The 22,405-nt window shown below is 41.2% G+C and overlaps 1 long non-coding RNA gene across 1 annotated transcript; it reads left to right on the plus strand.

Moving 5' to 3' along the window:
* Positions 1 to 2,333: 2,333 nt before the first annotated feature.
* Positions 2,334 to 21,959, plus strand: LOC117513263. The gene is made up of 3 exons (XR_004561521.1): positions 2,334 to 2,343; positions 15,783 to 15,790; positions 21,880 to 21,959. It is a non-coding gene; the product is annotated as an uncharacterized LOC117513263 (long non-coding RNA).
* Positions 21,960 to 22,405: the final 446 nt, after the last annotated feature.

A 22,405-nucleotide genomic window follows, 5' to 3' on the forward strand; every position in this document is an offset into this window, starting at 1 on the left:
AAAAACAGAATACAATGATTTGCAAATCCTATTCTACCTATATTCAATTGAATACACCACAAAGACAAGATATGTAATGTTCAAACTGATAAACGTTATTGTTTTTGTGCAAATATTTGCTAATTTTTTGAAATGGATGCCTGCAACACATTTCAAAAAAGTTGGGATGGGGCAACAAAAGACTGGGAAAGTTAATGAATGCTCAAAGAACACCTAATTGGAAACAGGTGAGTGTCATGATTGGATATAAAAGGAGCCTCCCCAAAAGACTCAGCCATTCACAAGCAATGATGTGGCAAGGACCACCACTTTTTGAACAACTGCATAAAAAAAGAGTCTAACAGTTTAAGAACAATGTTTCTCAACATTCAGTGGCAAGGAATTTAGGGATTCCATCATCTACAGGTCAGGAGACTGACTCTCTCTGACGCTCTCCTCGAGTCACCCCTCTGCCTCAGGAGATTTTCTTTTAAGTTGTGTTGAATGATATTTTTTTTAAACAAAAATGTTGATTGTAATAATAAAGTATTTTGTTGTCATGTACAACGTTTTGTGAAATTTTATCCTCAGTCTTTTGGATCCTTTGGATCTATGAAGCTTAAATATGAAAAGTATCGCTATCGGTATTGATATCGGTGATACTGGGCCTATATTTACTTGGTATTGGAACATTAAAAAAATATCCTTTAACAGTGGAATATCCAGATAAAATGCTGAAACCGACTTCTTCTGAAACTTCTCCGTTCTCTCACGACGTCCTGGATTAATAGAGCCTGAAATGTGGAGGTTTTAAGCTTGAAACAGGCTGACGACGCCGCCTGAGAGCGCTGAGCGACATCTCGCACCGTGAAAAGTCCTTAAAGCGACAGAATCACCTCAAAATCTCTCATCAGCTGTTAAAATTTTCACTGAAAACCAGCTTAATTTTTCGAACCATGTCCACTTCGATGTGTCTCACAGGTTTAGAAAAAATTTTGATCAAACAAAGCGCCAGTCTCTCAGCAACTTCTCAGACAAAGGAATTCCGACGAGAGGCTGGACGACTCCTCCCACAAGGAGTGCTCACAGGCGAATGACGTCACCGACAGGCATGGAAAAACTCACGCATGCGCACGAGGGTGCAAGCATGTCTGACGTAAAAACATATGAATGAAATCCATATAGTTTTTGAAAAAAATAAAAAGGACCTATACTTTACGGACAGCCCTCGTATATATATATATATATCTATATATATATATATATATATATATATATATATATATATATATCTATATATATATAGTTTGGACTATCTGTGAATGAATGTTCCAGAGTTATGGGGTAAAAACAGCAAGAACAGTGACAAAGGTCAATTTCAATTTGTACAGGGGTCAAAAGTTAAAGTTGCTCCAATTTTGGTAAAAAGTGATGCAAATTATTAGTTGGGTATATACGGTTTTAAAAAGGAATAGTTTGCATCATGTATCATGCTTAGTTATCATGTTACAGGGTAACATATGTCACATGTCAATCAATCAATCAATCAATCAACATTTATTTATAAAGCGCTTTACAGCACCGACTGGTGCCCAAAGTGCTTAACATTAAAAACACAAATTTACAAAATAAAACACATATAAAATAAAATTTTAAAACAACACATAAAAAAAAGAACATAAAAATAACAGAACATGTCACCTCCCCACTAAGTGTTAAAAGCCAGTTTAAATAAATAAGTCTTTAACTTAGATTTAAAAAGTGCTTGGTCAGGAATAGTACGTAACTCAAGAGGTAGCTCATTCCACAGTCTGGGGCCAGCTACCGCGAAAGCATGATCACCCCAGCGTTTATATCTTGACCTTGGAACATCTAAGTAAAGCTGGCCAGACGCCCTTAACGTCCTACTGTAGGTGCGCAAAGTTAAAATTTCAGACAAGTAGGGAGGTGCAAGGCCATAAATAGCTTTAAAAACAAACATTAAAATTTTAAAATCAATTCTAAAACGAACTGGAAGCCAGTGGAGTGAGTATAGGATGGGCGCAATATGCTCACGTCTAGAAGTGTTTGTCAAAAGACGAGCAGCAGCATTCTGCACCAACTGGAGACGCACAAGAGACGACTGATTAATGCCCGCATAAAGTGCATTACAATAATCAAGTCTGGAGCTGATGAAAGCATGAATGGCCGTCTCAAGATCACGTCTACTGAGAAAGTGCTTTATTTTAGCCAAGAGGCGAAGTTGGAAAAAACTAGCTTTGACAACAGAATTTATCTGTTGATCGAACCTCAAACAGCTGTCAAATATCACTCCCAAATTCTTGACAGCTGGTTTTACATAGTTAGCCAAAGCACCAAAATTTGGTGTTACCACATTTGGTATGCCAGTGCGCTCAAACACCATGATCTCAGTTTTACCATCATTCACATAAAGGAAGTTTCGGGACAGCCACTGCTTTACATCACGAATACAATTAAATAATGATGACAAAGCATCACTCCCATTAGTCCTCACAGGCAGATAGATTTGCAGATCATCTGCATAACAATGAAAGGACAAATTGTGCTGGGTTATAATTGACCCCAATGGCAGAATGTACAAAGAAAATAGAATCGGCCCAAGGACAGATCCCTGCGGCACTCCACAGCACAGAGGAGCAGTTGATGAGGAAAGGTCCCCAATCATGACAGAAAAGCTCCTTTCAGCCAAATATGATCTAAACCACTCAAGTGCAGTACCATGAATGCCAATAAAATGTTCCAACCGGGAAACAAGTACTGTGTGATCCACAGTATCAAAGGCTGCTGTGAGGTCCAACAGAACCAGCACAGCAGGATTCCCTGCATCCACCGACAGAGTAATATCATTATGAACTTTTAAAAGTGCTGACTCAGTGCTGTGTCGCGATCTAAACCCAGACTGGAATTTTTCAAGGATGAGATTGTCTTCTAAAAATGATTGTAACTGTAAAAAGACAACCTTTTCTAAAACCTTAGATAGAAATGGCAGATGAGACACAGGTCTAAAATTGGATAAAACTGATGAGTCCAGGTGAGGTTTTTTAAGAAGAGGTCGAACCACAGCATGTTTAAAAGCAGCTGGAACAGACCCTGATCTAAGACAAGCATTGATAAAAGTTAGGAGACCCGCCCCAACAGTATTAAAAGCCTCCTTCAGCACCTTAGCTGGAACAACATCAAAAGGACAACTTGTAGATTTTATGTGTTTTACAACATCAGCGAGAGATGCAAAAGAAATGGGCTCAAACTGTTCGAGCACAGCAGAATGTGCACGAGGAGCAGACAACTCAACATTACAGCTCTGATCAGCGTTCTGTCTGACTGATGAAACCTTATCAATAAAAAACTGAAGAAACTCCTCACAGGTTGTGGTTGTAGCGTCCAACAAAACAGAGGTGTGTGGATTTACAACTGAGTTTATAGTCTGAAATAACACACTGGGACGATGACAACTGCTCGAAATAATATGAGACAGATATTGTGCTTTTGCCTCCTTCACAGCCTTCTGATAGTCAGTTAGACTGTCCCTCAGAAAACCCAGAGACACTTGTAGTTTGTCCTTTTTCCATTTTCTCTCCGCCCGTCTGCAGCGTTGCCTGAGGGCACGGGTCGTGGCATTTAACCAGGGGACGGATTTTGATTTCCTGGATTTGCAGCGCATCGGTGCAACAGAGTCCAAAATTACTGTGCATGTAGAGTGGAAAGAAGAGAGGATGTTATCTGGGAGTAATGGAGAAACCAGTCCATTCATGGCATAAAACTGCGAGTCCATGAAGGCAGCAGCAAAGTACCCCGCTGTCGAGGAGGTGACCAAACGGCGGCGAGAGACAGGAACAAGTGGCTTACTAGCAGATGGAGGAGCAATAAATTCCAAAATAACAGGAAAGTGATCTGAAATAGCAATGTCTGATATGTCCTTAAGTGAAACTGAGAGCTCAAAAGAAATAACCAGGTCCAAGGTGTGTCCAAGATTATGTGTTGGTCCATCCACAACTTGTGTTAGACCAAAAGAGTTCAGGAGGCTTTTAAAATCATCAGCCAGCTGATTAGAAGGACAACAGATATGAATATTAAAATCACCACAGACCAAAAATTTGTCATATTTTGGGATCAAATCTGCCAGAAACTCAGAAAACTCCTGAATAAAATCCTTATTAAATTTTGGTGGACGATAAACAACAACACAGAGCACAGGACAGTCGAACTCCATCACAAACAACTGAAGTTCAAAAGTGGAGTAGACATTAGAAGATAAAAATCGGCATTTAAAGCTGTCTTTAAAAACCGTGGCCACACCCCCGCCTCTACCTGATGCTCGCGGGGAGCTGAAAAACGAGCAGCCGGGGGGGAGGAGCTCAGAAAAGGCGCTATTTTCACCTGGTTTCAACCAGGTCTCCGTTAACAGGAGAAAGTCCAGATCACGACTGGAGAAAAAGTCATTCAAAATGAAAGTCTTACTTGTGAGTGACCTTGTGTTGACGAGCGCCACACAGACTGAGCGCACGTCAGTCTGCTGCGAGACACGACTGAGCGGGCGCAGGTTCTCCTGCACGCAGCCACGACTGCAGCTCCTCACAGGACGGCGACGCGGAAGTGGAGACCCGGCAACCCGGACAACCGGCCGGAGCCACCGACAACTAAAAGTCAGGGAACGCCGCACGTCGTAGCCGTCATGTGGTGTGAAGAATCCGGCTATGAATTGTCGTGGAGCATGTTTGCAGGAAACAGCCAGGCACACTCTGAGCCGAACACGGCTCAGAGTGTCATAGAATCCAATGGATGCTGATATTGTTTAACCTTTACTTTGCAAACCAAGCACGTAACACAGTCAAAGCTGTTCCATTTATTAATCCTATTAGCTCAACCAGTAATTTGCACCACTTTTTACCAAAATTGGAGCAACTTTAACTTTTGTCCCCTGTACAAACTGAAATTGATCTTTCTCAGTGTTCTTGCTGTTTTTACCCCATAACTCCAGACCATTCATTCCCAGATAGTCCAAACTATACCTTTTTGGAATCTTTATGATCAGACAAATAATATGGAATACCTTTCAATATGATTGGAGCATTTTTAAATTTTGACCCCTGTGTAATACTTCAATTGACCCCTTCTTGAAAGTTCATGTGGGCATACCCGGCATTTTTAAAAGAGTAATGTCTAAGGAGTATGTGTGCCAAATTTGGTGCTTGCATCACCATTTGAAGCATTTTTTTTTTACCCCCGGGACACGCAGAAGTCACACTGAGGTGCTGCTTGGGAAAACTTGATCTCACCCAGGTGTCAGTCCAGCTTTAATCTGTTGAAGGAAACATCCAACTGGTGCTCACTGGAGAGCAAATGATCAGGCTACATATTTAAGTGGATATGTAGGTGTTTTACCTGGCAGTAGCAGCTAGATGGTAATTTTGTATCCAGGTTAGGTCCATGGTGTGGTGGATGTGGTGCCAGCACATGCTCCTAGACTTTATTTGATGTTCACTAAATATAGTGCTCGTACTTTATTTTGCCAAACGAGAAGTCACAGTTGTTGGAGGTCAATGGATTTCTGATTTCTGCAGTCCAAATTTGTGTTTCTACTCAAGCCTGACTGGAAGGCAACCTTTATTCTATGTAGTTGTTATTATTAAAGTAATATCAGCACTTTGGGAAATGCATCGTACACTGCCCGTGATCCTGATGTGTATTTTACAAACTGAAATCAGAATACTGATGAAAATATCCTGTGTTGTCAGTGCTCCTAAACCTTAAAACACAATGGGAAATTTAAATGTCACGAAGCCGAAGATTACTGGCCTTTAGTTGTTGACTCTCTACTGCTGTGCTCGCTCACTCTCTGTACCTCCCCTCATTACCTCGCCAGTGGAGCTGATGATTGGACACAAGCTTGGTGGCTGGAACACCTATATCCAATAACTGTGCTCTTCATTGTATTTTTCCAGATTCTTCTACTCCACTGTGTGACACACTTGGCCCCTGGTTTCTCATCAGCTGTTTCAGTACTCTATTTAGTGTAGCAAATAACAGAATATTTACAGAGGAATCTTTCAAATGCCAATATGAGCACCAAATTAAGCACAATTACTTCTTAGACATTAGTCTTTTGAAAAAGCAGATGGGCCACTTGAATTTTCAATAGGTGGCCAGATAGGGGTTAATGAAGTATTACACGGGGTGAAAGTTTAAAAGTGCTCCAATCATACTGAAACACATATCATAGTATTTGCCACAACTTTAGCTGTATTTACCCCATAACTCCATAGAACCCAGTCATAGATAGCCCAAACTATATCTTTTTGGAATCTTTAGGATCAGACAAAGGTCAGTTTCTGTTTGAAAAGGGGTCAAAAGTTAAAGTTGCTCCCATTTTGGTGATGCAGTTGTTGGTTGACTTACTAAGGTTTCAAAAAGGAATAGTTTGTACCACGTGTCATGCTTAGTTATAATGTTACATTATTATGTTAGAGAATCCAATGGACGTCAACATTGTTTGACCTTTACTTTGGACACCAAACATTCAGCACGGTCAAAACTATTTCGTTTAATAATCCTGTTAGTGCAACCAAATCAATCAATGCATGTATCTTGCACCTAACATTGATTAGGCTATATAGTGCAAAGTTTTGTTTTGTTTCTTTAAATGATTAACTCAATTGATTTCTTTCTCCTTGCTTCTAGTTCACGACCACCATCACTCCTGCTGCTCCACCTGGCTCTGGCTGTTCAGCTCTGGCTTCCCTCTAGACCACCAATGTGTCCCCCACCCAAATCCATCATCTACAGCTCCCATGTAAGCTGTTTCACCCCTTTGGTATTTTTATTTTGACATTTTATGTGTTTCTCTTTGTTATTGGTGTATATGGTGTACTATGATTTTATATAATTTTTAAATGTGGTTTTTATGTTATTTTACATGTATGTTTTACGTACTTTTCTTGTTGTAAAGGACTTTTGGGCCACATTCGTACGAGGTCTGTCCATAAAGTATCGTACCTTTTAATTTTTTTTAAACTATATGGATTTGATTCATATGTTTTCATGTCAGACAAGCTTGAACCCTTGTGCGCATGCGTGAGTTTTTCCACGCCTGTCGGTGACATCATTCGCCTGTGAGCACGCCTTGTGGAAGGAGTGGTCCCGTTTCGTCGTCGGATTTTCATTGTCTGGAAATGGCGGAATGATTTGGGAGTTTTTTTCCATCAGAATTTTTTCAGAAGCTGTTAGAGACTGGCACCTGGAAACCATTCGAAAAATTTATCTGGCTTTTGGTGAAAATTTTACGGGCTTCACAGAGAATAAGGTCTTTTAGTACAGCTTTAAGGACCCCTTTAAGGACGCTCAGTGCGCCGCGCTCCGAGCTGCAACGACGCGGCACAAGCCACCGGACCATTTCTAAACGGATGGCTCTGTGGATACGAGACCGTCGTGTGCTCTTTCTCTGGTTATCACAAGAGCTGGACATCAGCCATTTTCCGGCAGATTTCACTTTTAACAAGAGATTTTGTCATGGAAAGCCGCGCGGAGGCTTCGCGCGTCACGACCGATTCGCTTTGGAAGCGAGACAAAGGAACACCTCCGTTTCGGCGTGTCAGAGGACAAGTTTGGACATGTCCAGCTCTCCACAATTTCACTGATACTTACTGGACTGGTAAGCATTGAAAGCCGAGATAGACTCAGATGGGCTCAGATTTGGAGGTGCTGATTGTCATCTCAGTCACTTCACACTCTGCCTCAAACCTGGCCAGAATAATGCTGTTGCAAAAAGTTGCAAAATGCAAGGTTGACAGTTGACAATTGTTGACAATTGTGTCCTGAAGGTATTATACGACTGCTTCTAGTTGGCGGTTTCAGGTAGTCTTTGCTTATTCCAGAATAACATGACTTGTGAATCCATATGTCTTCATGAGGTCATCCTCTGCCATTACAAATAAATGAATACCCTGTAAGAAACATTCTTTCCCTCATCCATAAGTAATTGGACAAAGATGATATAAGGATTGCTTCATATGAATCATACATTTACAGCCAATTTTCTTTCGATGATCCTTTGACTAGTCAAAAAAAAACAAAAAAAAACTGCAAAAGTCAAATTTTATTTAATATATTTAGAATTTTATTAGTTTGTCTAATTACTAATGGCCAGTGAAAATGGAGGGAGTGTGTAAAAATGTCTCTAATTGGTTAATGTGATGTTTTTGTTAAGCTCCCATGAACTAAAGCTGAAAGTCTATAGAGCAAATGTATTTTGACTGTGGTGTCGAGAGGCACAATGACAAAAACTTAGTCACTGTCAAATACCTGAGTGTCTGGACTCACTGCACAGGCTTTTTTTTTTTCCTTTGATAAATTTATTGTGAATGAATCTGATTTTCTGGAAACTGGCCATACCTCTCCCCCATTTCATCAATATCTTTGTAGATCTTAATCAGTCTGCCCCTTGAATATTTTGCTAAACATAACTGATACCTAGAAGGTAACTAAAAATCTGGTTTTGGGGTAATGCAAACTTTTCAGACAATACCACAATGTTGCAAATTCTTAATGGATTTAATCCTAAATGAGCTCACTACCTCAGTGTACCATCCATCAGAGCAGGATGAATTTTTATTAATTGGGGAAGGATGTAGAGCATGCCTGCAGATGGAGTTGATTCCATATTTTCAAAGAATTTTTAACTAATTGTGTTAGCAGTACGTATACCCTATGGCAAGAAAAGGCATTTGACGCCCCGGTCACACGGCACTAACGAAGGACAATGAAGCCCAAACAAAACAAGAAATCTGGACTTTCATTGACTTTCGGAGGCATCGTTTAACGTTCATTCAGTTTTGTTCCTGCAGGTGGCGCTTTGTCAGAATCTTTAAACTGTTGAGAAATTTGAATGAACACCGCCAACAACATCAATTCATCCATATTTCATTTTGCTTTAATTCTTGACAGTTTCTTATCATTTGCTTAGTTTTTGTAATGCTAGCATTTTGTATGACTTTTGTCCAACTTCGTTTAACCTCCCAAGTCCAATGTATTGAACAAACGCAACGATATCTGAACAAACCAATAACTAAAGCTTTGATGTGCTGAACGAAACATCCCTGTATCGCTAATGAATCATTCGTTTTTGGGACGAAAAAGCAACATTTTCATATTGAAACAATAGCATTAAGAACATTTTATCAACTGTTTGGGAGTAGCCTTCATCTGACGGGCAGTTCCCCATGGCTGAGGCCGCTGAGGCCATGGACTCATCAAAGGTACTTGTCAGGACAAGTACTATCACAGATAAAGTGTACAACAAGGTACAGACGTGCTGCGAGAACTTAAATTTGAAGACAAACAAAACTTGATGTCAGTGTTAATCTTTTGTTTTGATTTCATTTAAAGCATCGAGGTTGACGTTCGCTATGTTATTCTTTCGTTAGTTTCGGTTTTGTTTTGTTTTGTTTTGGTGATGGGAAAAGTGCAGGATCTTTCGTCCACCTTTTCTCAACGATTTTTGACATTTTGTCCTTCTTGTCTAGCTATTGGCGTGTGCCGTGTGATCGGGGCAATAACTAAACTGTGAGGCAGGGCTACTAGGAATGTAGGTACTGTTAAGATAGCCTCAATATTTAGGCAGGTAGGGGATGTGTCCAGGGAGTGGTATTGAATCCAGCGATAACCCCAGGATCATTGAGTCAAATATAGATTAGGGACAGTAAAGACTAAGAAAGATGAGAAAGGGCTGAAACAGATATAAGAATTTGGGCAATGCATTCATTTTAAAGGCATAAATATGAGATTTAATGGGGCAATGCGATCATTCACCTTTTCAGCATCAAGATCAAAGCTTTTGATGTGATCGTTTGTGTTGAGCTCCATCAGAATTAAGCTTTTGTTTTCAGACACGCTCAGTAGATTAGGATGTGATGAAGTAAGCATACAGTATAGATTTTTATTTGAGCAGAGCATTGTGAGTTGAGTGTCATTGCTCTTGGCATGAACTGTTTGAATCCCATTTACTGGAATCATATTTGCATCATTTAAATGCACGTGCTGGTAATATCTGACACACAGAGTGCCACACGGTTAGCACGTTTTCTTCGACTCAAAGCTTACTGTTTTACATAACAGCCTAATCAGTAAGATTAGCTCATAAAATATTTCTGTAAGACTAAAGATAAATTGATGAGCAGATCTAACAGCATCTTAATTATCCCGGCTACTGCTAGTAAAAAACAATAAATCCTGAGCTAATCGCAAACCAAAAGGCACTCGCTCCCCTTCCTCAAATCTATCTTTAAAAAAATAGAAAAGCTAGAAAGGATAATCACTTTACAGAGCAGAAAACAGTAAAGATGTTGGGAGTAATAATCCAATGATATTCCAAGTCCACAGAGCACACATTCATATAGATCATGCTACATTTTGTTTGTCTCTGTTGATTTGTTTGTTCGCGTACTCCTCCCACGATCCTTTGGCCAATTTCCACCAAACGTGATATGTGGTAATGGTCAACCCCAGAAATGACATGAAGGCGCTTGATTTGGCAAAGCTCATGGTCTTTGGGGTCATTTTTATTTTCATTCTGAAGTCAAACAAATGTGGTACATAGATATAGGTGGGTTCTGGAATATACCAAAGGTCAATCACTGGGGTCAAAGGTAGAAATGTGAAATTTTCACTCTGATTTGCACCAAATGTGGTGCAAATATGGAAGTGGGTTCGGGAATTTTCCAGCAAACACAGACATGGCAATCAAAAAAGAATAACAAAAAGCCACTTTTGCATTTTTGTGTGTACAACCAATATACAACTTTTGTGAAACGATGATGTCATACCCCTACTTCTGTAGCCTCAGGCCTGGCTGTAATATGTCACGAAACAACAAGAAAAAACATTTTAGTTCATTTCCTCACTGGTCGTATCAGCATCTAGTGGCCATAATGGCCAGTATTATGATGCTGTTGTTGTTAACGGTAATTTCACATACTTTTTTTGACTTGGTGAATCCTTAATGGATTTTATTTTTGTCGCTAGCAGAATGCTGAAGACATGATGGATGGCTGTGGTGAACGCTGCCATGAGTAAAGGGACTGTTGTGACACTAATCAAATAATTGCAGAAAAGACTTTCAACTTTTGTTAAAAGTTCTTGTTGGTGGCGGGACAAGCGGAGGTATCCTCCAGCTCAGGCTCAGAAATGCACCAGCTGCAAAGTGCTCATCTGCCAGGCGTCTGTCACGTCCTGTCAGTGGTGACATTCATCAATGGCAAAAATCAACAGGTTTAAAAACACCTACACCCTGTATTTATTCACAAGCAATTTCCACAATGAGGAATTAAAGCATTTCCAGATGTCGTCTTCAAAACAAAGGCGTCTTATGTGGATAGCAGTTTTCAGCAGGCTGTGATGATGAATCTGGCTCAAATGACGCAACAGGTCCGGTTAATTGGTGCTACATTGTAACTTGGTGGGTTTGTATACAGTGTACATGTACATATGTTTATGCGCATGCTCCACATCTTCTCCATTTTTTGTGGGACTGTTACAGTGCCACATACAGGCCTGGCATATATACTTCAGCATTTTCAGCCATTTTCAGAGGCTTTGTGGTTATGCAGATATTTTTAAAATGGTGCCATGTTCACAGAACACATTTTGAAAATGACAGTGAAGAAGATCACATCCATTTTCATGTGTACAAGGCCTGAGACAACAATATGTGATGGATTATTCATTGAAAAGCGGAAATGCTACTATACCTTTCTATTAGCCACATAATATATGATCTTGCGTCACACTGAAAGGTCAAGTTCAAGTACATAAATGTTTTATTTCCGTAGTTTGTAGCCAATATAGATCAAACATATGTGGGAGGTGATGGTCTAGTGGTTAAGCGTTGAGTTTCAGACCAGAGCATCCTCAGTTCAAACCCCAGCCTGACTGGAAAATCACTAAGGGCCCTTGAGCAAGGTCCTTAATCCCCTAGTTGCTCCCGGTGTGTCATGAGCGCCTTGTATGGCAGCAGCCTGACATTGGTGTGAATGTGAAGCATTGATGTGTAAAGCGCTTTGAGTGTCTGATGCAGAGGGAAAAGAGCTTATGAATGTTATGGGGTTAAAACTGCAAAAGAATTGTGACAAAGGTCAATTTCAGTTGTACAGTGGTCAGAAAGTAATGCTCTATCAGTTGTAAAAAAAGTGATACGAATTATTGGCTGAGCTAATAACGTTTTTAAAAGAAATAGTTTAGACGCCTTCTTTGGTCAATACTTTGGACACCAAGCATTCTATTTATTAATCCTTTTAGTTTAACCATCGTACATTTTTGTGTAGGCCATGGTATACTGATGCTGGATTGCAGGTGTTGTTTAGTCCCCTTAAGTGGTACCGAAAACCTGTGTGGCCCATTGACTATCCATTACATTTGCTGTTCTGACAGACTAAAACTGTGTAGAAATTCTTTCTGATGCAGTTATGGGTTGATGCATTTCATCAAATGCACACACTTTCACCAAGAATTCCCTTTGTTTGTTGATGTGCTGGTTCAACTGAAACAAAAAACAGTCTCACACTGTGGTACTCAAATCATGCAATCAGTGAAAGCTATCTAATGTGATGTGTGGCACTTATTTGCTGATGTGAGAAATGAATGCTTGTTAGGCATGTTCAAAAGAATTCCAAAGATAATTTAACCTCAACAAGACCCTTGTGTTTTATGTTTTATCTAATGATGCTGACTGCAGAGTCACAGCCCTGCTAACTGCAGCGTGCCACCGCACTACTTGTTGACTAATACTGATCAAGAACAGTCATTATGCAGAAACATAAGGCTGCCAGCCTGTCAACACTTGGCTGAGGCACACCATGTAAATTTCATGACCACACCATGTAAGCGCTGCCAGTTCTTTGCTTTGAGTCGGATTTGTTGGTACGCCGACAAATGCCTTGTGCATTCATCTTTTATAATGCTGCTGTTGTCTCTGTTTGATGGTCTCAATGAAAGATTTAGGGAGACGCTTAATCCTATCGGTCTCATCAGTTAGATGGATGCTGCTGCTGCTGCTGTGGTGAGGAGCCCTGCAGTGGAAGGAAGGAAGGATGGAGGGAGGCAGGGTGCAGACTGACAAGCAGACAGACAACCGTGGCTGTAAATATAGCAGAGAGGGAGGTGCTGATGGCCTGTTGCCAAGGTGACACAGGCCATCCGGGTTCTGTCTCATTTGCAGATGCAAACGAGACCTCGCAGCTCCTGGTGACGCTTGCTCTGCCTTCTCTGGAGACACAAACTGAACCCACCCATTCCACCCCCCAACCGCCACTGCCCCCCACCCCCCAGCCCCACCTTCCCCCGGAGAACAGCTCCTGCATACACCTGAGCTAAGAAGAGAGAGGACGAGCAACTATTTATTTGCTCTTCACGTTTGTCTGTAACGTGCTTCCTTTGTGCTTGTCTGCCTTGGCTCCTTTGGGGAAAGAAAGATTGCTTATAACTTTTAAGTGTCCAGCACCCAAACACCCCCACCCCCCAACATTGACATGTTCCTGTTCCATTGATTCTTGTGTTAAATTGCCCCTTTCAGACTGGGGTTGGGGTGGGGGGGAAGTCTGAAAGCAGCATGTGCTGCTGAATAACAGCCTTCAGCCAATGCAGCACTCCACCCCAGCGACAACAAAAAGGCAGACTCCTTTGTTAGGCTGGAGGTAAACAGCTGGGAACAGATGATGCTGGCCGGCTGATTTACAAGACTACAGTTACGGGGAGAAGCCTCTGTTGTGATGCAGACAAATGACTGAGGGGTGATCGAGGGAGACGGCACAAAAAGACCTATATCGGGTCAGCGGCAAAATGTAAAGGGGAAAGAAAACAAATTACAGGAGAGGTATCGTTTTAGTGTGAAATCCCATCGAGGGAGAAAAAAAGAAAATGTATCTAAAGTACAGTAAATTATCAGATAAACACAACACATGAATAACTCGAGAAAACACCTTGCGCTATAACTTGAGAGAACAACTAACGTGTTTCTCTTTTAATCACACAAATCAATTTGAAATTTTAATAACTCACATCTGTTTGACAGAGCCAAATCATTGCATGCTCTGTTGTGATCATATGGACATGGAATACAAAACAATGGCAATGAAACTGCCATTAACAAGTGCGGCTGACGCACACGTATGAGAAACGGCACATATGCCGCACAGAGCAAATCCTGAATGGTTAAATGGTCATGAATAATTAGGGCATTCTCTCACTGAGCAGATGTCTCTTTCTGCTCCTCTCAAGAAGGAACGGCAGAGAGAGATAAGAGAGCGCGCTTCTCACCGGCTACAAGAGACAACGGGAGGAAGACTGGATCGTGTGGTCGGTAATACAATATGCCGTGTATAGACAAAAGGAGAGAGGCACACACATGCTTATATAATGCAAACTCTCACACACAAAAAACCCGATCAATGCCTCGAGCCTCCTGACCCTTCCCCCAAAAAACAAGTAAGCACACTGCACATTATTTACGAGCACTCCCACTTGAAGCCCTTGTGATCTGAGGATGTAACGTGGCCCCACTTGAACACATAGTAAACTGTGTACAAGTTGGAGTCAGAACCTGATTGGGGCCAATTTTATACCAGGCACAAAGCAGCACATGGCCTAGCACAAATGTCACTGCTCGATTCCAGTAACATTTGTCATTTTCATGCCCATACCCACATCCTAGAAGCAAATATTATAAGTATATTCAGACTGCCAGGTCAAATTAAATTTATTGCATGTCTGATTCAAATGTGATCTCACTGATTGACTGTATATATATATATATATATATATATATATATATATATATATATATATATATATATATATATATATATATATATATATATATATATGTGTGTGTGTGTGTGTGTGTGTACGCGCGCACACTGTATTTGGCCGTTGGAGGGCCCAGGGCCAGGTATCAACCCACCCCCTTTTTTTTTTACAGTTGTTTAAATGCCCACCTGAAAAAAAAATACATGAAATAATTTAATGAATGAGAAAAGGACAAAAATTGACAAAATGGCCACAATCAGATGTTATTTGCAATACATTTATTTGCAATGAAATTAAACAATTTATTGAAATTGGCATTCCACTGCACATGATATTGGCCATGCTCGTGCATTGGCCCACCCCCTCTTCAGAAAGAATATCCTGTGGTGAGCCCTGAGCCCTCTGATAGGAGAACAGGGTATATATATATATACGAGGTCTATTAGAAAAGTATCCGACCTTATTATTTTTTTCAAAAACCATATGGATTTGAATCACGTGTGATTACATCAGACATGCTTGAACCCTCGTGGGCATGCAAGAGTTTTTTCACGCCTGTCGGTTACGTCATTCGCCTGTGGGCAGTCTTTGAGTGAGGAGTGGCCCACCCTCTCGTCGATTTTTTCATTGTTTAGGAATGGCTCAGAGACTGCTGCTTTGTTTGATCAAACTTTTTTCAAAACTGTAAGGCACAACTGAGTGGACACCATTCGATAAATTCAGCTGGTTTTCGGTAAAAATTTTAACGGCTGATGAGAGATTTTGGTCTGGTAGTGTCGCCGTAAGGACAGCCCACGGCGCCTGACGGCGATCTGCGCTTCAAGGCGGCAGCGTCTCACCATTTCAAGTTGAAAACTTCCACATTTCAGGCTCTGTTGACCCAGTAAGCCATCAGAGAACAGAGAACTTTCAGAAGAAGTCGGCATGAGGCGTTTATTCGGACATTCCATTGTTAACGGACATTTTGTAATGAAAGAACGTGTGGGCAGAGTCGCATGTCGGGCCGGACCCGACTGCGGGGGGTCGCGACAGGAAAAACACCTCCGTTGGAAACCTTAACGGGCAAGTTGGAACATGCCCAAGCTGTTAAACAATTTCTCAGTTACTCACTTGTTGAAAGCTATCAAAAGCCGCCTGAATTTTACAAATGGTTTTCAACACGGAGGTGTTTTTCATGTCGCGGCGCACACAGATTCGCCGAGTCATCACGGAAACGACTCCGCGAATTTGCGCGCACGTCTTTCATTAAAAAATGTCCTTAAACAGTGGAATGTCCGCATAAAGTCCTCATGCCGGCCTCTTCTGAAGCTTCTCTGTTCTCTCACGACGTCCTGGGTGAATTAAGCCTTAAATTAGGATGTTTTCAGCTCGAAACAGGCCGACGACGGCGCCTGGAAGCGCTGCGCGACGTCCCGCTCCATGGGAAGTCCTTACACCGACAGAAACACCCCATAATCTCTCATCAGCCGTTAAACTTTTCACCGAAAACCAGCTTAATTTCTCGAATAGTGTCCACTCAGTTATTCCTCACAGGTCCAGAAAAAATGTTGATAAAGCAACGCGCGCCGTCTTGAGCAGCGTGTGAAACAAAGGAATTCAGCCGAGAGGGCGGGACCACATCTCACTCAAGGCCTGCCCACAGGGAAATGACTTCACCGACACGCGTGAAAAAACTCACGCATGTGCACGAGGGTTCAAGCATGATTGGTGTAATCGCATGTTATTCAAATCCATATAGTTAAAAAAAAAAATAAAAGGGTCGGTTTATTATCTAAGAGACCTTGTATATATATATATATATATATATATATACAAGGTCTGTGAGAAAAGTAACGGACCTTCTTATTTTTTTCAAAAACTATATGGATATGATTCATATGTTTTTACATCAGCCAAGCTTGAACCTTCGTGCTCATGCGTGAGTTTTTCCACGCCTGTCAGTTGCATCATTCGCCTGTGGGCAGTCATACACACATGGAAACAGTCACGTGACTGCCGGTCCAGTGTCTGAATGCTGCAACTAAACCCACAAATACCTCTGTGACTCAAAGGATATGGCTTATAAAAATGATCAGAAGTTATGGTGAGTTTATATGTATTTATAAATATATTTATATTTGTGAGTTCATATATTAATCTTTTGACATGATGGATGGATGGATGGATGGATGGATGGATGGATGGATGGATGGATGGATGGATGGATGGATGGATGGATGGATGGATGGATGGATGGATGAGATTTATTGTCATTGTCATTACAGGAGTGCAACAATGAGATTACGTCCACACTCCAATTACTACAGACAAGATACAGCAAATAATCCACAATTATTACTTGTTTACCGTAATAATGGCACACATCAGAATTAAAGACAACACATATACATTTGACATTGTTTATGTGCACTAAACTTTGAAACAGTCCGTTTTCTGAATTGAGGCGATGTGATTGTGGGGGGGGCTGGGATGGCATGAGTTGGGGCTGGGATGGGGAGGGGAATGGGGACAGGAGGGGTGGGAGCATGCTGAGGTGTGCTGCCGGGTGATGGCTGGAGCTGAAAAAATGCACATGCACATAAACACACAAAGTCCAAACGGAATGGCTCAGTAAAACTCACATACGAAAACAATCACAGAAATAGTGTGGAATAAAACATTTGAACAAAGACAAATAATTGAGCAGCACCTTAATCGGCCTCCGGTGTAGATACACAAATGTGTGGGACTCCAGAGCGTGTGACACACGTGTCCAATGAGAGGTGCAGTGCAATTCAGTCATGAGGCATTATAGACGTAGCAAAATACACCAGGAATCTGATCTGAGCATTCAAAGCAAAATGGATTTACAAGAAATATGATTTGACTTGCATTTCATACCATCTACAAATAAGGCATGGCACAGACACTGAAAAACAGATTTCATGCTACGTTTAACTACTCAGACTTGTAACATGGAATCAGATTCAAATGAGGTTTTACTGGCAGTCTGAAGGAGTCCTCTTAAAATGAAGTAGCCCAGCGTTCAGTCTGTAGTGTGGTGGATACAGCAGTGCACAGCACAAGCACATGATCCAAACTCACCTGACCTGACCATACATAGATGTGTTCAGGATGTGTGTACCATTTGCTTGGACACACAGGGATGTACATTACACAACCAAATAAAAGTAATAAAAAGTCAAAAGTGATGGAAAAACACATTATAGCGCTTTAATAACTGATGTGTACCATAGGTTTACACTGGTTTTCATCCTACCCAAGTTAGCATGTGGGCAGGATGAGGGCAACTACAATGTCCAGTTAGAGTGGAAATGGGGGAGCTTGATGGGATATGAAGGACCCTGGTCGGTCAGAGGAGAAGGTGTTGTGAAATGAAAGACTTGGTGGGTGACGGTAAATGGTCTACTGATGCACTCTGATACTTTGCGCAAATAATCCTTTCTTCATCATAAAATCCTTACTTTTGAGTTTGACATGAAAATAACAGTGGACCAAAAGCTGGCACACTTGTCATACTATGCCTCAAAACACACCCATCACTAAATTTAGTGCCAAGGGCCAAGTTGGACACCATTCTATCTGTGATCCCAGCATCTGACAAGATCATCTCTCTTGACAACATCATTGCCTAGGTCGGACAGGACTCCCAACTCTGGAACAGAATCATCAGGAGACATGGAGTAGCAAAAGCACCCTGCTTCTCACAAAGTCCTCCAGTGATTTATCAACTGAAGGCAAAAAGCTTTCCTCAACCTTCAGAAAAATCCAACCTCACAAGAGTCTACACTCCAGCAAAGCAACACAACTCTGCTAAGTGAAACTCACAAGCTGAAAAATCAGTAGTAGATCAACAAAGCTGCTGAGTTCAAAGCCCCTACCGACAAAAATGACAGTAGAGGCTTTTGTAATGCCGCCAAAGCCATCTACAGCCACTCCACCCAAGGACAGGCAGCTCTTCAAAGCAAGGATGGCCTGACCCTGCTGAAGACCAATGATGGCACTAGTGCTTGATGGAAAGAACACTCTTGAACACAAACCAATCACTGAGAAGGAGGAAGTTATCAGCCACCTACCAAGGCAAGACACCGTTAAGAACTCAGCCAAACTCCACCTCTGGAAGAAACTCTCCGTCGTCTCAAAGACATGACAAACAACAAAGCACCCAGGGAAAACAACATTCCTGTTAAGGTCTTTAAAGAAGGAGGTCTGTTTCTCGAACACCAACTGCACCAACTCATCATCAAAATGTGGACTCAAAAAGAAAGGCTGCAGACTCAGCAAGTAAGCCCCTTTGGCTGGTACCTTGTTTTCACTCTGGGTCACCACAGCAGATCCAAGGAAGACATGCATGCTGAATTGGCACATGTTTTACACAGGATGCCTTTCCTGACGCAACTCCACATTACATGGAGAAATACAGCAGGAGTGAGGTTTGAACCAGGAACCTTCCGCACTGAAACCAAGCACACTAACAACTTGGCCACCACCCCTGACTCAGTGATTATTAATATCTACAAGTGGAAAGGTGACAGGTGTGACTGAGGAAACCATTGCTGCCACAAGGAAGATAGGGCAGTAATCTTTGACTTCTGATTGGAAACATTTAACAAAACTCTATCTGGTATTGTGAGGAGAAAACTCAACTTCAGCACATGAACGCTGAGGTCAGTGTAATTGTGGATTCAATAAAACTCTTTGTGGTGTTTGTACAAATACTTGTTGCCATATTGGTCAACAGATGACACAATCCAAAATTCTTTCCAAAAGGTTTTTATAATTGATTATTATTATTATTATTATTATTATTATTACCAGACACAGGAATCCAAGAAAGGCTCCGAACAATGACACTAACTTTACTGTTTTGTTTCACGAGGAAAACCAGAAACCCAAAAACAGTGAAAGGTCTGTTCAGATCATTCAATACCTGGCATTTTTAGTCTGTCAGTGGGGTCATCCAGGCATTTGAGATGTAATGCCTAGATGGTGGCTGATGTGCAGTATTCCATTTACGTACATGCCGCGCTTTCACTACAGACTGGCACATTTACAAGGTCTACATGTCTTGACTTTTGTCACACCTACACAATGGTGGGCACAGATAACCAAAAAGTTAACTTTGATAACAATTAATCAGATAACTGAAAAGTTATAATTTATAATGATAAATCGATAAACTGCTAAAAAAAAGTTATCTTTATTACAGATAACTGATAACTATTAGTACTGATTTGGATGTGGCCACATCAGATTACACTGTTGGCTTCTGACAAACCAGTTTCACTTTAAGCGCAGCAGGGGCTGCTGGGTAAATTCAAGGATCACAAACACAAAGAACACATGAAAAATGAATAAATAAAAAAATAAAACCCCAAACACTGTGATCATCTTTCAAAAGCAGTAAAACACAGTATTAGAAGTCACACTTTATCTCTGTATTAGATACACTGTTATTTACGAGCTAAAAGCTGCCGCTTTTTTCACACGCTTTGAACCCTGCAGCTTAAACAACCAAAATACGTCCATTAATGCATTGATTGGCAGACTAAAATACATGTGGTAAATATGAATTCTTACCTGTTAGTTTCAGTGGGAATTAAATAATCCACATAAAGTGTCCTTTTTTAAATGTAAAACAATGTCTAAACATGAAGAATACTCCATACACACAGCTGCGCCATGAGAGTTCCTCTCCCCCACTGAGTCTTGGCAATTAAATTACAGCCACAAAGAACTAAAATAAAATAATGGTAAAATTAGTCTGTTTTGTTTTTGTGTCGAGTGGACAAGTCACTGTAACGTCCAAAGTGAACCTGAACTACACTACCCACAATGCTCCCTGCATCGACCGGCCAATCGTGTTTTGCACTTAATGATGACATCATCATCAAGTGGCAGAGTCAGTCTGCTCTGTGGCTATAAACACACAACAAATGGACTAAAATGTTTGATTTTAGGGTTTACAAACGTTTTTGACTGTTAAACTTTACCAGCAAAGAAAATGTTATCGGACTGAAAGTTATCGGAACTAAATTTATCGGAAGATAATTGGTCCAATGATGGTTTTAAAACTTATCTGAAAAGCTACTCCAATAGCAAAAACATTAGCTTCGATAATTATCTGCTATCGGATTAGCTGAACTGTGTCCACCACTGCATCTACAATATAAGACACTGATTTCTTCACTTTAAACAACCTTTACAAAGGATAAGGTTGTTTTCTGTCCCTTTTCCAAGGAGTTTTCCATGGTCCATTTCTGAGGATAGAAAATATAATGGCTCCATCACACTTAGCACAAATGAGCATGAATGAGGTCAAATTGGACCGAATGGGGAAAAAAAAAGCCATACCTCACGGACAGGGCTATGAAATGAAAATTGTGAAATCCGAGGAAAATTCGCAGGGGGTAGATTGTAGAATATTTTTTAAAAAATCAGGGTAAAATAACAATAAAAAGGTACATAATCTTTTCTGAAATCCTGTTTGAACAGCACAATGTTTATTTTCCAGAGAGAGAAAAAAATTCTTACCAGTTCGCTTTTCCCGTTTATCTTTCAGGTGTGTTGATGAAGCCAGCAACAATTCCATGGATTCTTGTCCTTATCACACTTTTTCAAAACGTCTTTCTCGCCATCTTCGCTCTGTCTGATGTCACTCCGTGACACAAACATGCTGCAAAATTCTTCTTTTAAAAACTTGAAAGTTCTAAAAGTTTGCGATGTCCACATGCTACGTTCAGCTAGCTTCGCACAGGAGCCACACAGCGTCACCGCAGCAACCAACCAGTCCCGCTTTACGACAGCTGTCGTAACAGCCAGGCTTTGAGTGGCATTTATTTTCCTCGAAACTCCGCGGATCCGAGGAAACTGATTTGTATCTGTAACACACAGATCAGTGTCCACGGACTTATAAAACTTGCATGATGTCGTAAAAAAAAGAGAATGCTTCACTATAAACATTTTAAAAACTCAGTAACGATCACAATTAAAGAGTACAACACTGACACTCCCGCACCCCTCCCCATGATGAAATCCATGGAATTCCACGGATCCGCGGAGTTTTCACAGCCCTGCAAGGAGAAGTCAGGAGGGACAGACATTTGGACAGCCGTGTATGAATGCCATATGACCACTTAGAATGTGGGCGGATCCCGCCTCAACTGTTGTGATCTGCCTTTGCCCTTGCTCTGTCTGTCCTGTTTGTGTGTTGTTCATCTGTTGTCCCTCCAGGTAGCGCGCTGCAGAGCCGAGGAACACCTGCTTCTCAACATCTCCTCACACCTGAAGGTCATGAGCTCCTGATCAGGAGCGGGTTACTTAAACCCCAGCTTTGAGCTCAGTCACTGCCAGAATCTACTGAGACCTTGACCTTGCCAGAATCTTGATTCCTGAATGACTGCAGAATACTGCTTCATGACCTCATCTACGCAGATGCTTCCAGGTGTTCTTACATCTGAGTTTCCCGCAGCTCTGCTCAAGGTAACCTGGCCCCTCTATTTTCTGTAATAGAGCTGGTTGACCTTTTGGTGTTTCCAGATGCCTTCCTGCGTGGCTTCCATGCTGCACTGCTCCTGGCTCCTATGCTGCTTCCAGCACTACGTCACTTTGG

The sequence above is a fragment of the Thalassophryne amazonica genome, chromosome 7 (assembly GCF_902500255.1).
Source record: "Thalassophryne amazonica chromosome 7, fThaAma1.1, whole genome shotgun sequence".
Classification (NCBI taxonomy): domain Eukaryota; kingdom Metazoa; phylum Chordata; class Actinopteri; order Batrachoidiformes; family Batrachoididae; genus Thalassophryne; species Thalassophryne amazonica.